We start from the raw sequence: 14,070 nt of genomic DNA, 5'->3' as shown, positions 1-14,070 counted from the left end.
CAGACTCCATATCTGGTTGAAGAGTGTTGGAGTATTTGAAGCATGTTGGAGTATTTTGCAGCTTGAACTTAAGTTGGAATTTATTTTTTCACACCAGAAAGGAAACCAACAAGACAGTGCAGTGCAACAGACAGCACAGGGCTGAGGAGAGAATGGAGAACCAGAGGAAATTGCAGGGCCCTGCAACCTCAGAAAGGGGTGCCATGCCCAGCACCCACCAGAGCAGCAGGCTCAGATGCAGAGCCTCTTTGGAAGTAACTGCTAAGGACTCTGCTGCCTCCCAGCAGCACAGGATGCCATGGAGAACCTAAGAAGCAGATACAACAGGAATGAATGTAAACAGAACAATTACTGGCCACATTGGCTATGGGAGGAGGAATTAGTGATTATTAGGTAGTGAAGGTGCAGTGTTTCTAGTTGGCTGTACATAATTATGTGTAAGTTCCATCCCAAAGCAAAAATAGTCATTCTCAATTAATTCTTTTGTTCTCCTTACTAAATCTCTGAAGTTAAATTTTCCTTGTGGTATTGTTGTAAATGAGATCTGCACAAATGTATTGTGTGTGTGCGTGCATTAATATGACTGGCCCTGTTAACCCAATAGATGTTATGGGCTAACGTGACTGTTGAAGTCCAGGTTGTACATCCTGGAGAGGGTGACCAGTTAAGTCTCCCAAGACTGCTGCATGTTGCCCTTGACTCTGGGGATCCAGGAATGAATACACCGAGTTCCTCTTAAGGGACTTAAAACAGAGGTGCATACTATAAGACAGACTGTAAGCTCTTTGAAGGCAAGAACCAAGTCATGTGTGAACTGTGTCTCCAGTGCCTAGCACCATACCTGACATACAGTGGATACCTAATAAACATTTCCTGACTGAGTAGAATAAATGTCATACAAAATGTTATGGAAGCAGAGTGGAGCAAGTCACTTACTCCCTGACCACACTTCCTCCGAGGAAAGCTTCACTGAGGAGAGGATATTTGAGTTAAGTCTGAAGGATTGGCCTATGGTCATGACTGAGGATATGGAGATACCAAAGACAGCCTATCTTACATGAAAAACTTGTCACCCTGACAATATATAAATATCATTTGAGGCCATTGAACAATGACTTAGGCCTAGAACCATTTCCTTCTGAATGTCAGCCTTAGTCAGTCTGTAATGGTTGTCTGAAGGTGTGTAGAGGGGATTCTGAAGTCTCATACTGGTGTTGAATTGATTGACCATGCCTGCCATGGTGGGTGGTGATGGGACTGGTGGCATTTGTATTACACATTAGTCGTTCTGGGCTCTTAAAACAGCCCTACTCTCTTCTTTTGCCTCAACTCCATCTATTAGGTTACAGGGCCTGGCAATGTGTTTGGTGCCAACTCACACAAGAAAAAGGGACCATGCAGGTGAGAGAAGTGGTTCTTTATCTTTCCAGGCAGTCAAGTCATCCATCACAAAAACATCTCTTATCAGACTAGACAGAATAAGCTTTGAAGAGTTTCTAGTGGAGATGTTCTCTTTAAAAATATTAGTTATCATGAATAGAGTTGCAACAAACATGCATGTGCAGGTATATTTATTTATTTATTTATTTTGAGTTGGAGTCTCACTCTGTTGCCCAGACTGGAGTGCAGTGGCCGCTCCCGGCCACCGCAGCCTCAACCCACTGGGCTCCAGCGATCCTTCCGCCTCAGCCTTCCAAGTAGCAGGAATTACAGGCATGCGCTACCACGACTGGCTGATTTTTTGATTTATTGTAGAGATGAGGTCTCGCTGCCCAGGCGGGTCTCGAACCCGCAGGCTCAGGCAATCCACTCACCTCAGCCTCCCAAAGGCGCGGGATTACAGGCTGAGCCACCGAGCCCGCCTCTTTTTTTAGAATGATTTGAGTTTCTCCGGGTATATTCCCAGTAGGGGGATTGCTGGGCCATATGGAAGGTCAATTTCTAGTTCTTTCAGAAATCGCCGCACTGTCTTCCAAAGCAGTTGCACTAGCTTGCATTCCCACCAGCAGTGTAGAAGCGTTCCTTTTCCCCCTCATCCTTGCCAATATCTGTTGTTGTTTGTTTTATTAATGATGGCCATTCTTACGGGGGTTAGGTGGTATCTCAGTGTGGTTTTGATTTGCATTTCTCTGATGATGAGTGTGGCTGAGCACTTTTTCATGTGTCTGTTGGCTGCCCGTATATCTTCTTTTGAGAAGTGTCTATTTATGTCTTTTGCCCACTTTTTACTGGGGTTGTTTGTTTTTTACTTTCAGTGCATTTGAGTTCCTTGTAGATTCCAGATGTTAGGTTTTTGTCAGATATACAGTTGTTTTTACCCATTTTTAAAAATGGGGCTGTTTGTTTTTTTCATTTGGCACGTTTGAGTTCCTTGTAGATCCTAGATGTTAAGCCTTTGTCAGAAATACAGTTGGCAAATATTTTTTCCCATTCTGTGAGCTGTCTCCCTGCTCCTTGATGTTTTCTTTTGCTTTGCAGAAGCTTGTCAGTTTGATGAGGTCCCACTTTTCTATCTTATCTCTTATGGCATGGACACTTGGGGTTTTGATCAGGAATTGGTTGCCAGTTCCAATTTTCATAAGGGTGTCTCCTGCATCTTCTAAGATTCTTATAGTTTGAGTCTTTATATTTAGGTGTTTGATCCATTTAGAGTTAATTTTTGTGTATGGTGATAGGTAGTCCTGTTTCAATCTTCTGCATGTAATCGGACAGTTTTCCCATCACCATTTTTGTTTCTGGGTTTTTATTTTTTTGAAAGCAGGGCTTATTAACAGGATAAAAAAGCTCCCACAGTGGGAAGGGACCTGAAGGGGTTGCCCTGGATTCCATCATCATTTACTGAACAGGTTTTCCTCTGTTCACAATAGCAAAAACATGGAACCAACCATGCTGCCCATCGAAGCTGGACTGGATAAAAAAAAGTGGTACATATACACAATGGAATATTATGCAGCCATAAAGAAGGACAAACATATGGACTTTGTAGCAACTTTGATGAATTTAGAGTCTATCATACTCAGTGATCTGTCACAGAAACAAAGAACAGAGTACTGTATGTTCTCACTCATAAGTGGACTTTGAACAATTATCATGATACTATAAGAATGGGATTGGCAGTAGTGGGAAACTGCCAGGGGAGGTGGGGTGGGATTGGCAGTTGAGGGAAACTACCAGGGGAGGTAGGGTCATACCTCATCAACAATGGTACCTGCATAATGAATATTTGTATAGCTAACCCTGAATTTAAAATAAATTAAAAAAATTAAAAGTTAAAAAATATTAATTATCAGAAAGAAATGATGCAGCATCTGGGAAGATATAGAAGCATAGACATTTTAGTCCTATTCACTTTAATGTAATAATAACTAATCATTTCTTCCATAATCCTTGAGATATGGACTGGAGCAAAGTTTAAATTTTCAGATTACTTAAGCTTTGTGTTAAAACTTACACAAGGCTTAAAACAATTTTAAAGGTAATAACTATAGAATTGAATGTGGAATTTTCTTATTTCTTAAATGGCTCTTTCCAAGTCATTATTTAAGTTATTATTGGTGATATGCTGTCATCATCATAAGGTCAAGTATTGTGTTTTGCTGTAATGCAATTATGTGCTCCATGGTTGCCCCTGTACTAAATGGCTCCAGATTGTTCTGACTTTTGAGATCTTATGTTTTTATCCCGAGTCCTACTTTAATGGCAGCTGACAACCTCTTGGCTGCTGTCAGTTTGCCAGCTTTATCTTTTCTGTTATAATTTTATGTGGCCTCCAAAGTCACATAATTTTTTTTTTTGAGTCTTACTATGTCACCCGGGCTGGAGTGCAGTGGCACACTCACGGCCACCCCAGCGATCCTTCTGCCTCAGCTTTCCAAATAGCTGAAACTGCAAGTGTGTGCTACCATGTCCAGCTAATTTTTTATTTACTGTAGAGACGAGGTCTCGCCAAGTTACCCAGGCTGGTCTCGAACTCATGAGCTCAGGCAATCCACTTGCCTCAGCCTCCCAAAGTGCTGGAATTATAGGTTGAGCCACTGAGCCTGGTCCAAAATCACATAATTTAACTTTGCTAGAATTTTGTCTAGAGGAAGCAGCAGTAAGCTCTAAATGAGGCCTGAGAGATTCTCCACTGTCTGTGAATGGGTGCTGGACTTGCTCCAAAACTTCTTTTCACTTCACTTTTGGGTGCTCAGCTAGCTTTTGGTTAGCTAAGATTGTTTTGGAAGTGACCTTCAGGCAATTGTGGTATAACTGTGCTGCAAGAGGTCTACTGATTTTATGGATGTACCCTCAAGGTCACACTGGAAACCACTGGTCTAGAGAATAAGACTCCAGACTGGAAAACTGAAGATCTGGATATATTGGCTAGAACTTGCTCAGTCTCTCTGAAATTTGGAATAAAATGCTGGCCTCCAGCCTACCCCCCAGTAATTTAACAATTTAGTTTCTTGGATAAAGTGCTGTATCAATACCAGGAAATTATAAAAGTAAATACCTACTCTGAAGGGTTAGTAGTAATTTAGGCAAAGTAGTGGCAGAATTTGCCAAATGGAAAAATGACTAAATTTTTGAAAAAAAGGATTTTTTTTTCTTTTGAGAGCCAGAAGGTGAGGAGAGGCTTTCTGATGAAAAGTCATCATCTGAAATGGTTGTATAATATTAGCCAGCCGGCAAGTCCTTCAGCATGGATGCAATGTGCCGCGACTGTAATATGCAATGTCACTCGCAGCTAATCCCTTTATTGATTTTTTTTCCCTCTGAACTTGCTGACAGCAAAAGATTAGGTCTAGAGAAATAGTTGTAGTTCAAGTTCTATTTGAAAATATTTAGAATTTAAAATGACCTTTAAAAGAGAAAGGGCTGCAGGGAGTGGGATTTAAGGGGTTAGGGACAGGGCCCCATAGGAAGGGCGGGATGGAGGGGAACGCCTTCCTGATGCCAGGGTCAGGGCAGGCCATCTGGGACAAGTGTCCTTTGTCCCCAGGGCTGTGTAAGAGCCCAGGGCCACACTGACCTTTGGCCACATTGCAAAAGAGATGGAGTTTGATTTTGTCCCTTTAGTCTTTAATGCGCCTTGCTCTCCCTTCCATAGCCTTCTCCCTGCAGCTCCTCTGTTTCTGTTGGCCTTGCTGGCTTGTGCAAAACTCCTACTGCCTGCTGTCACTAGGCTTGCACACTTTCAGTGTCTATGCTCCAGAACCACCTCCATCACTCCTTCCATCTCAGGCCATCTTTGAGAGGAAAGCAATTGAATCAAACCAACTTAAGATATAAATAGTGGTTGTCCTTAATTTTCCATGAAATAGTATGGAAAGGAGTGGTGTTTTTCTTTATTCTTTGTTTATCAATAGGTCAAAATGGGAGAGGAGGAGAATTGATAGCTGTATTTTAAAATATTTACAAATCTAAAGAAAATACAAAAACATGCAATTCTTTCCAGCCCTATCTTCTACTCTTCACCCTCCCCAGGTGGCCTCCCTTCTTTCAGACACTTAATGGGGACAAAATTAGTACCTCACTGTTAGACCTCCTGTGCCATATTGAGCTTATATGGGACATGTTCATATCGAGGAGTTATTTTACCTTGGAATATCCAAATTAATGCAATGGGTTTTATTTGGCATATCATCCTTTTACTTTTCAGTACTACCTTGCAAAGGACAATGGTGTCTCTGTTAGTTCTCAAATTGTATAATTATCAGTTACTAGTGGTTTGATCTAGGACTTGTCACCTAATTCCTCGCACCTTCAGTTTCCTTATCTGTAAAATGAGAAATATGGTCAGGTATCTTTAAGGTCACTTCCAACTGTAAAATTCTAGGCTTTATTGTGCCTGCCCTGTGTTGCTTCTAATCCTATTTCAAAATGGCTCCATAAAAGGAAAATTCCGTCAGCATTCATCTATCTGTCCTCCCTGCTACCCCTCCACCCACCTGTTCATTCATCCATCCATCCATCCATCCATCCTCACGTCCACTCATACATCCATCTATTCATTCACATATGTAGCAAGTATAATAGTGAACTGCCCTAACTGCCAGTGTAGACTGGCTGATTAGGAAAGGTTTAATGTAGGCTGTCTAAAGAGGGGCTCAGTGTGGATGAGTTGGCTCTGGAAAGGATCAGTGTAGATTAGTTGATTCTGGAAAGGCTCTGTGTAGACTGGCCATCTCAGGAAAGGCTCAGCGTAGACTGGCCTCCCATGGGGGACATTTTAAAAGATGAATGGGTTGGGAGACTATATCTAGTTCTAGAAGTATGCTGCCCATGAACATTGTGTTTCTTTGCAAATGAATATACCTTGTCATCTCAAATCTTCAAGTATCCTTAACTGTCAATATCAAGACTAGGGTGACAGTGAGTTCAGTTTCACAGGTTGGGAAAGTGAGACCCATAGCCACATGCACTCCTCTTTAGTAACTGGTTCTTATATTTCACCATGCTCAACTGCATTCTTCATTTCCTGAAAACTCTTGGCAAGTCTTCCTCCCTGGGTGCTGATCTTGTCCAGGATCCAACATCTTTCTCTAAAATCATGGTGCTACCAGCTGCCCAACTAGGAGGTTCATTTCAACCCAAGGAGTCCTGCTGCTGGAGTTCCCCCACCAGCTTGGATCCCTTGCCTGTTAGCTACCTAATCTAGTTTGCACTAGAGACATGGATATCTGGATTGGTGGTCATTCTCATTCAGGTTAGACTTTGAGCTGGGCAATCTTTTGACCCAGGCCTATTCACTGCCAGTGAACACCCTTCCTTATTGGCTTACTTCTCAAATTCTCATGCCTTGAAGCTGGACCTATAAGAAAGTAAAAGAGTTTGGAAATAGAAGTTTTAGGGGTCTGAGAAATCAGGGGTCTGGAATCAGGTAAGTGTCCCAGGTATTGGGAGAAAGTCAGGCATGCTTCCTGGGCAGCAGCCACAGGCCACCACTGCTGTGAAGACCTGCATAAGTAAGGACATGTGGGGTGCAGCGAACAAGCCTTTTAGACTCTTCCTACTGGGTCTAGGTCCCATTCTAAGGCATAGTCCATCAGGAATCACACAGGTAAGAGCAGCAGGTCACTTGGCAGGAAAGAGTTAGTGAGGGAATCAGGTAGAAGGGATGTTGGGGACATGGACACAGAAAGGTCAACATGTTGAATTGATGTTGAAATAAGTTGGTGAAACAGTAGGCCTATAGGACATCAAAGCCCTGAATTTTGTCACCTCATCAGAGCTTTTATTGGATGTTTGAATGAATGAAGTTGTATAGTACTCCAACTGGCTGACAGCCCTGAATGTAAAAGCAATGTTGACTGTAAATCATAACACCCTGTAAGTCAGAGGACCTCAGCACACACATACTTCCTTGCTGATCTTCCTGGACCTGACATCTTTCAGCTGCACGGGGTTAAAGAAACCCAGGGTGGGCGGGAACAGCTTGTGAGGTTTTGCAGCTTTCCAGATCCAACCTGTTATCAGAATGTTCACTTTTGAATTACAGGTCCTTTGACTTGCCCTTAATTTGTTGAAAATGCACATAGAATTAGCTTGGTAAATGGAAAAAATTAGTGCTCTGGTAAGTCAGAGCTTTTCCTTCTTCAAACAGGGCTGGTTTGAAATTTTTGCTTTGTATCATGTAGGAAAAAGTAGTTGAGCATTGTAAACAAGTATCATTTTCTGATTTCAAACAATTTAGAGCCACCTATTTATATCCTAACCATTGATGTGTTTAGTCACCAAGTATTTCTTTATGTTTATTAAAGCAATGCTTCCTTAGACTTGATTTTCATCCTTCCCCTTCTCATCTTCCTCCTACTTCCTCAAATAAATTGCATTGTAAACTGCTAAGGCGGAGACTGTCGTCTTAGATTTCTTACCCTGTCACCCCATGCTGTGTCAAGACTGATGGGTAATTATGAACATGTACATGATTTTAACGTTGGATTAACAAGAGTGTTTTCTGGAAGAGGCAGGTCTTAAGTTGAAGACTGTGGGTTTGTCCACGTGCAAGCCTGTGGTGGAGTTGGCCTCAGCATCTGGCCCCAATGAAGGAGCTTCAGACGCAATAAAACTGACCTTTCTGGGGTCAGCCTCCAGCTGGTGGCTCACCCAGCCAGGCTCCTAATGCTGATGCTTCTTGGAAACTCTTCTCTTCACTTAGAGGGTTTTTACCAAAGAAGAGACATTTTTGTGATTTTTTTCGAGGGGGCTGCTGCAGCATAACACAAACTACTAGCAGTTTCCAATGAGAGCAGTGATTACTTTTTAAACTTGAGGAAAATGTTGGGATGTAGTAATCCGTGTGAGATTCTGGAGGGCGAATTTCCGTTGTCATCTTGAACAGTATTTTGCACAGTTGCTCAGTAAGTATTTGTTCCCTGAATTGCTGTGAATGATTAGTCTGCAGTTGCTTTATTGTCTTGGTTCAGCTTTTAAGCATGGATTAGGCTGTCCTGATTTTCACTGTCTTTTCTCCCCCACTATTGTTCTTTAGGGACCCTCAAATTCTTCCCTCTGGGTTTAGGAAGTCCCTAGCAGTGTCTTGTGAATTTCTTTCTTTTTTTTTTAATAATCAATATTTTTTATTATAATATTGTGGGGTATAGTTAAGGGTTAGGTATACAAATATGCTTCGTTCAGGCACCCTTGTTGATAAAAGGTGTCTCCCCGTCCCCAGGCAGATGTTTACTACCATTGATCCTATCTCCCTTTCCCTCCCCCCCCGTAGTTTCCCACCACTATCGGTCATTTTCTTATGGTAATACGTTGGATGATCAAGGTCCACTATATGAGTGAGAACATGTGATACTCAGATCTTTGTTTCTGTGAGAGGTCACTCAGCATTATAGACTCTAGTTCCATCCAGGTTGCTGCAAAATTCATGGTTTTGTTCTTTTTTATGGCTGCGTAGTATTCCATCGTGTATATGTACCACATTTTCTTAATCCAGTCCTCTTTTGATGGACAGCATGGTTGCTTCCAGGTTCTTGCTATTGTGAACAATGCTGTGATAAACATTCGTGTACAGGTATCTTTTTGATAGAGTGATTTGAGTTCTTCATGCTCTTGGCTTCAGGCTATCAGGAGGGCTCTGACTTTCCTTTACCCTGTCCTCTCCGCCAGCAATACCCACCCTATTACTTCTTTTGCCTCCACTTCCAGGGTCTCTTGCCCACCACCCCCAGTGTCTGATGTGTGGAAGCCTCTGCTCTCCTAGTGTGTTTCACCAACCTGTGTTGCCTTCGGTGTATGGCAATATCTTATGGGAACTTTTTTGGCAGTTGGCTGACTCTCTTGTTCATTTCATTAAACCTCTCTTTCCTGGGGCTCTGACACAAATCCCTGAAGCAAAGAGCCTGAGGTCTCCAAAGCAACACTTTTCCATGCAAGTGAAATAACCCTACCCTCATTCTGATCTGTTGTCCTTGGGCCAAGCTTGTATACTGTGACCCTTTTCTCAGGATGAATATTTTCCTGGTAGTCTCGTTGATCCTTGCTACCCATAAACTTCTGGAAGGTCCAGAGAGGGGATGAGACAGGTAATCCTTAGACTAGACTGAAGATATTCTGAATTCTAATCAGCACTTCTTCTCTAAGCTGCAACTGCCCTACTGACCCTCCAGACGTGGCCAGACATGCCTAAAACCCTGGGCAGTTATGGCTTAGGCTTTTAAGATGTTATGTTCAGGGCTTTTCTGGGGAGCAGATACTGAATGCCTCATTCAGAGACCTGCACAAGGCAGGGCTCCATGAATGATCTTAATTATGATATTAACGTGGACTTTGGACCTTGATCAGCTTCTCCTGAGAATTTTTTCCTTTTGAAACTTCAATTTCTTGCAACCTTCTAGATCCTTAATAACTTGTCTTCTTTCTGGCCCACTGTGACTTGATACTATAAGGCTGCCCTGACATCAGGGAACCCACAAAGATTACATCAAGGGAAGAGGGCTGATTTGTAGGGCACATCTAACGGGTGGAAACTGGGGCAAGCTCGATTCTGCCCTCCTTCTCATGGCCTCTGTTTCTGCCTCCCCACCCACTCTGTCTATTCAGCTTCCTCCCTGCCTGGCACCCGCCCACCTTATCCTGCATTTTATTTATTCTGTTTATGTTATTGATTTTATTTGTTTTCCTTGGCACATGCTTAATCTTATGGCCCCCTCTCAGCTGCATTATTTCAACGTTTCTGGCATCATCTTCACTTGAAGGAGGGTTTGATCAGTTTTTTCAACATCTTGTGCTGGGCCCCAGGCTGTGAGTGACTGAGGCATGGTCTCTGGTTTCTAGGAGATAGAACCGTGGAAACTGTTGTGAGGGCGCTTCTCTTGATTCCTAGGGACAGTGAGTAGCCCCACCAGGAGCTACTAACAGTACAGCTGCCCTTACACCAGGCTCTCGCCCCTGCTGCATCTTTAAGGTGTCACTGGGCTGTCACAGCCAAGTGTTTCAAATCCATGTGGATGGCACAGAGCCCATTTCTCCTAGAGAAGCTTCTTTGAGATGATGCTTATGAAATGACTTGCAATATATTAATCTGCTCAGTTCCTATGTCATGCGTAATGGTTAAACCCTCACCTTCATATACCTGAACTCACTGGATATTCACAACCACCCTGTGAAGTAGATAGAGGTTGAGCATCCCTAATCCAAAAATCCAAATGCTCCAAAATCGGAAACTTTTTGAGTGCTGACATGACACTCAAAGGAAATGCTCATTGGAGCATTTCAGGTTATGGATTTTCAGATTAGGGATGCTCAACAGTAAGTTTAAGGCAGATATTTCAAAATCTGAAATCCATAACACTCTTGTGGTCCCAAGCATTTTGAATATGGGATTCCCAACATGTATTACTGGTCTCATTTTATATGTGAGGAAACTGAGTCAGAGGGTAGTTGAGAGACCTGTCCAGGGCTACACAGCAAGTAAGTGGGAGATGTAGGACTAGGCTTTCTGACTTCCAGTCCTGAACATCTTCTTTCCTATACGTCCTACATCTGTATGCAGAACATTGTGCTTCCCTAGGTGTTATGAGGAGATAAAACAGAAATAAGCTTACATTCTAGTTAGGATAAGCTGCAAACAACATCCATTAAGACAGTCATTTGAGAGCTGATTGCTTTGTGCTGGTGATTGTGACCTTGAAGTACTCACACAAGAGGACACACAAAAATTACAGGCTGCTTTGCAAAGTCTGGGATGCACTGTGGATGGAAGATAAGCCTGGAGAGAGTCAAGGTCACATACTTGCCCAAGCCTAGGCAACCCTGAAGACTGCCAATGTTATTTGTTGGTAATGCTGAACTGGAAGGTGTCCCTGAATCCTGCTGCCTCAGGAAGGTCCAGGGCTACATGGCCTGATGTTGAATTCTTTGACAAGGAATCCAGAGCCCAACCAAAGAGGTTGCAGTGTCCTTTGGAAAGACAGAGTGGTGGAGCCAGCATAGTTCTAAAGGTCTACACTGAAGCCATGTTTCATTGTTCAGAAGGCTGTGGTACCTGAGCTTGCTGAGGATACCGCAAGAGGTTTTCTGAGCTGTTTTAACATAACCTAGAATGAACATCAAATGGTGAGAGAGTCCCTCACTACAATATATGAGAACATAGCCAGAGGGCAAGACTTGAAGAGCAATTTTCAAGAACAAAGCTCCAATGGGTTGGTCATGCAGGCACCTGAATGGAGACAGAACTTTCCCATGTAGTGGCTGAAGGAGCACCCAGGGGGGCAACCACTAACATGAAGGGTGGAGGAAATCCTTCCAGGGCAATGCCAGAGCCAGGAACAAACGGGCCAACCCAGCCAGCAAGGCCATCCTGGCTGGTAGAGAGCAGACAGCCAGAGCAGCAGGAACTTAGGGGTAGCCTGTATACTGCTGGGTCAGTGCCTAGGAGGTCTGATAGCCGGTAGCCGAGCCTCTGAAGTTCGTATGAGATCAGGAATCTGGAAAGTGGAGTCCTCAGCTTAGGGAAGCTAGTGACTTAAGTGATCATCACAGTCAGGCCCTAGAGGTGAGAGAATAAAGCAGAAGCCCATTTACCAGGACTGTTATAAAAGGTCAGGGCAGAGTTTATAGTAGGAATGACAGAGTTGGCCCCCACATCAGCCTGAACCTGCATACTGACTGTGTCAGCCATTCTAAAGTCTCTCTGGGAAAGGTCAGCTCTGCCTTGGGGTTTAGAGGGATGGCCCAAATTGTGGAAACTGGAGGGTCTCTATCAGGAGCCACCAAGGCTGCTGAGGCCTATGCAGCTGTGAACAGGGAGGCTGAAGGGTAGGGAGCAGAGTCCGAGGTTCAGAGAGGGGAAGTGGCTACCCCTATGTTATCCTGGACAGAGCTGGGACAGACCTAGGTTTTTTTTTTTGCAATCTTAATTTTACCTTGTTTAGTTTTTGGCATTGTAAACAACTTAAAAAATGTAGGCAATACATTCATGTGCATGTTAAAAGCATGTAAGGATAAAAGATGCTTCTCAACTTATAATGCACTTACGTCCCAATAAACGCATTGAAAGTTGAAAATATCATAAGTCAAAAATTCATTTAGTACAGCTAACCTACCAGATGTCATAGCTTAGCTTAACCTCCCTCAAATGTGCTGGAACATTTACATTAGCCTACAGTTGACAAAATCATTGAACATAAGGCTTATTTTATAATAAAGTGTTGGATATCTCAGATAATTTATTGAATACTTTACTGAAAATGAAAAACAGATGGCTGTGTAGGTATCTGAAGTATGGCCTCTACTGAGTGTGTATTGCTTTAGCACCATTATAAAGTTGAAAAATTGTGAGTCAGGAATGTACGGGGAATGTTTCTTTCCCTCTTATTTTCTCAACCTCCCAAGTCTCCTGTAGACAACCAATATGACTAGTTTCCTTGTGTTTCCATGCAGTGGTGTTTTATGCATAAGCAGGCAGGTACCTCTGTGCCTATGTTTATACCTATACCTAGCATCTCTTTCCCCCTTTTTACATAAATGTAGTGGACTAAGTCCTTAATGTCTTCGATGGGTTCTTGAAAAGTGTGACTTTAAGTGAAGCAACATACATCAGGCCTTTGAATAACATTGTCTCATTATAACGTTGATGAGGAAAAAATATGGTTTCCCTATACATCATTTTGCTTAAGTCATAGTTTTCAAGAACCTATCAAAGACTTTAAGTGAGAATTTATTATATATATATTACATGCTGTTCTGCACTTTGCTTATTTTTGTTTAATTTATTTCGTAAGGCTTTCCTTATCAGTTTATAAAGAGTTTTGTCTTTTAAAAATGACTGTATTGTCTTCCATTGTGTGCATACACCATAATTTATTTATTCTGTCTCCTATTGATGAAAATTTAGGTTACTTTTGTAAGCAAAGTGGCAATGAATAACCTTGTACAGCTGTCATTTCACACCCGTGAGACCACATCTCTCAGATAAATTACTAAATTGGAATTTCTGGGTCAAATTGAGCCTTTGTAATTTTGAGAGATATTGATGAATTGCCCTCCAGAGAGGCTGAACAAATTTACAAAATTTACACTCCAACTGCAACCTGTGGCAGTGTCTGCTTCTCCATACCTCACCGCCTAGTGTGTTATCAACCTTTGGGCCTTGGCCAGAACGATGGTTGAAAGTGGCATCTTGGTGTAGTTTTAATTTGTAATTCTCTTATTTTGAGTGCTCTTGAGCATCTTTTCATACGTTTAAGAGACATTTGTTTTTCTGTGAACTGTCTGTTCAAATCTTTTTCTCATTTTTAAATTGGATTCGTTGGTCTTTTTCTTTATCAATTTGAACATGGTTTTTTATGTTTGAGGCAAATGATTTCTTTGTCTGTGATGTGAGTTGCAAAAATTTCCCTCATTTTGTCTTTTGATTTTGCCTATGGTGGATTTTGCTGTGTGAAATTTTATATTTTAGCCGGGCTCGGTGGCTCAGCCTGTAATCCCGCACCTTTGGGAGGCTGAGGTGAGTGGATTGCCTGAGTCCACGGGTTCGAGACCCGCCTGGGCGGCGAGATCTCATCTCTACAATAAATCAAAAAATCAGCCGGGTGTGGTAGCACATGCCTGTAATTCCGGCTACTTGGAAGG

General features: G+C 42.5%; 1 protein-coding gene across 1 annotated transcript in view; it reads left to right on the top strand.

Annotated features, from left to right (window-relative positions):
* The window catches only part of TMEM178B (transmembrane protein 178B), a 394,222-nt gene that overhangs the window by 98,891 nt on the left and 281,261 nt on the right, over positions 1–14,070 (top strand). The window lies entirely within an intron of this gene.

This window comes from Carlito syrichta, unplaced genomic scaffold (assembly GCF_000164805.1).
Source record: "Carlito syrichta isolate Samal-C Ts95f unplaced genomic scaffold, Tarsius_syrichta-2.0.1 Scaffold163527, whole genome shotgun sequence".
Taxonomy (NCBI): domain Eukaryota; kingdom Metazoa; phylum Chordata; class Mammalia; order Primates; family Tarsiidae; genus Carlito; species Carlito syrichta.
The sequence above is the reverse complement of the archived record's forward strand: the minus strand, read 5'-3'. Positions and strand labels throughout refer to the sequence as shown.